The 3228-nt window shown below is 40.5% G+C and overlaps 1 protein-coding gene across 1 annotated transcript in view; it reads right to left on the reverse strand.

Moving 5' to 3' along the window:
* Positions 1 to 90, reverse strand: part of llgl1 (LLGL scribble cell polarity complex component 1) — a 37182-nt gene extending 37092 nt beyond the window's left edge. The window contains exon 1 of the mRNA XM_053612709.1: positions 1 to 90. This exon is cut by the window's left edge and continues 717 nt beyond it. The gene's annotated coding sequence lies outside the window, so the exon portion shown is untranslated.
* Positions 91 to 3228: the final 3138 nt, after the last annotated feature.

The raw sequence follows: 3228 nt of genomic DNA on the forward strand, positions 1-3228 counted from the left end.
ACGCTATTAGATATTTAGAAAGGGGGAGGAGCTATTCAGTATGTCCCACCCTAACTTCCTGTTTTGGTGGAAATTATGTCAACACATTGAATAACACTGTGTTTCAAGGCACTTCACAGGAACTTTAACACTCATTCGAATAATCAGTCACAAGCCAATTAAATCACATGACAGTTTCGCTAGTCACCAAATAGAATAACATATCAAAAGAGAGTTTTAATAAGCTTTTTTTTTCACTTTTTACTGCATCCTTTTAAGATTATAACTCGTCATACTGTATAAGATGATCCCAATTAACTCTTGGACGATATTCTACGAATATAAGATAACATAACATGTGTCCCATAACATGTGTTCTCCATATCAGATTTAAGCAGTATCACACTAGCAAGAGAGTTGTTATAGTAAGTATCAGCGCGGTTGTGATTACTCCTATTCGGTATAACTGTACAATGATTGCGAGTGTGATTTACGCAATATCACACAAGCAAGAATGCAGTTATACTGAAAAGCAACATGGCTGTGATTCGGCGTAGGCGCAAGCCGCAGGCTGAGTGTTGTAGCTAATCACAGCCGTGCCGATATTCAGTAAAATCGTACTCTTGCTCGTGCGATATGGCACGTTGGTTAGCTGGCTATACATTGATTGTGAAAATAGTGATGCTGGTGAAATTGGCATACCTTCATCCTTTTCATCTTCATCAAACGAGCTTTCATCCATCCTCTACCGCTTACTCCTTTTTCAGGATTACTGGGAACCTGGAGCCTATCCCAGGGAGCATCGGGCGCATCGGGGTACACCCTGGACGGGGTGCCAATCTATCAATCACACACACAATCACATACCCATTCATACACCCATTCATACACTATGGACACTTTGGACATGCCATGCCATGTCTTTGGACCCCTGGATGGGGTGCCAATCTATCAATCACACACACAATCACATACCCATTCATACACCCATTCATACCATTGGACACTTTGGACATGCCATGCCATGTCTTTGGACTGGGGGAGGAAACCGGAGTACCCGGAGGAAACCCCCACAGCACGGGGAGAACATGCAAACTCCTGGGAACCTGGAGCCTATCCCAGGGAGCATCGGGCGCATCGGGGTACACCCTGGACGGGGTGCCAATCCATCGCAGGGCGCAATCACACACACAATCACACACCCATTCATACACTATGGACACTTTGGACATGCCATACCATGTCTTTGGACTGGGGGAGGAAACCGGAGTACCCGGAGGAAACCCACGCAGCACGGGGAGAACATGCAAACTCCGCACACACAGGGCCCCGGCAGGACTCGAACCCCGGACCCTGGAGGTGTGAGGCAAACGTGCTAACCACTAAGCCACTGAAACCCACGAGCTTTCATATTTATGTGTGTTTCAAATGTATCATTTGCCATGTCCGCTCCTTATGCTGTTAACTCTACTGTAATAACAGTATTGAAATAGGAAGTGGAATTTTACATGATGAACACAGACAAGCGGAGTGATACACAGTGAAATGTCCCAGTGAGGTTATAGGAAATATAGGCACGCTTGGAACACCGCTCAACCAATTAAATTAGTGGATTGGAACTGTTGTATAAATTGCTTTTATATAACACTTCTATATACAAAAAAAATTAATATTGAGTAAACATTTCAGACACAGTATGACCAATTATTTTGTTTTATTTTTGCTCCACCAATGAAAATAGTTACCAAAGAAGCCACAGCTGGATAGAGTATTGCACGTTGGCATACCTTCTGTTGGTGTTTTTTAGGCGAGTGTCATAGCAGTGCTCACACTCTGAAATTGTAAAATAATAATAATAATAATAATAATAATAATAAATAAATAAATAAATAAATAAATCATACCATTCATTTGCTGTGAAGAGAAAAGGAGCTGTTGAAATTAAGCAGTATTTCCCCCCTTACACCATGACCGCCCTTTATTTAAACGTGGTACAATGAATTTTTTTGGCTGTTTATTGGAGGCAAAGAACTTTTTATTCCTGAATTTTCCATCGTCCAAGTTGACATTATTTATAGGTTTACTTGTTTTTGAATTATTGAGGTTTGGATTACTCACACCCTCACTTTCATTTATCGATTTATCCTGGTCAGGGTCATGGAGGATCTGCAGCCTATCCCAGGAACACTGGGTGTCAGGTGGGAATACACCATAGATGGGAGAAAATCCATCGCAGACGTTTGGAAGGATCCCATTTTATTCAAGTGACTAGTCAAACAGGCTAATAAATATCCATACATCCATACATCCATACATTTTCCATACCACTTATCCTACACAGGGTCATGGGCAGCCTGGAGCCTATCCCAGGGAACTCGAGCACAAGGCGGGGGACATCCTGGGATGGGGTGCTAACCCACCGCAGGGCACAATCCCAGTCACACCCATTCACACAAAACGGACAATTTGGACTTGGAGAGGAAACCAGCGTACCCAGAGGAAACCGACAACCCCAGAGGTGCGAAGCCAACGTGCTAACCACTAAGCCACCATGTCACATGCTAATAAGTATAAGAAATCAATAATAAATATAATAACTTTGAGTGAGTTCCACCACTGTAACAGTATTTTTTTAAATCATAGATCGCTGGGGGATCCCCGGACCACACATTGAGACCCACTGCTCTAATAACGTTTTTCCTCTAAACCTGGTGGCATCAAAATTCTTACATTTTCAATGTAAATTTACTATGTCGCAGAAATTTATTTAGAATCTGATAGCTTGTAATTAGGGATTAAATGAACTATTTTGGCAAAGATAAATGATACAATGAGCCCTTTAAACAAGCAAAATCAACACATTTTTTAAATAATCAAATGTATAGAGAAGTTAATAATTGCTTTCATTGTGAAATCACAGTTTACATGTTTGAAATGAAAAGTATTTCTCTGTAAAGCAGTGTGAAAATGTATTACACGTTCATTAGTATTATCACCAATATACCACGATATGATTTATATTTTCCATCAAATTAAAATACAGAAGCTCAGCTTCACTCGCAGTTCATTTAAACTAAAGATGCCAGAGCTCTGCTCCTATAAGTTCCTGCCCACTTTTACCCCTGCTTGTAAACATATTAAATACTATAATGGTCTTATGCTGTATTCCTGTGGATTTTTTTTTTTTTTAATCAATTGTATTTTTAAAAAGCACACAAACGCATTAATTACTCTACATGTTAACCACAT

The sequence above is a fragment of the Ictalurus furcatus genome, chromosome 24 (genome assembly GCF_023375685.1).
Source record: "Ictalurus furcatus strain D&B chromosome 24, Billie_1.0, whole genome shotgun sequence".
Classification (NCBI taxonomy): Eukaryota; Metazoa; Chordata; class Actinopteri; order Siluriformes; family Ictaluridae; genus Ictalurus; species Ictalurus furcatus.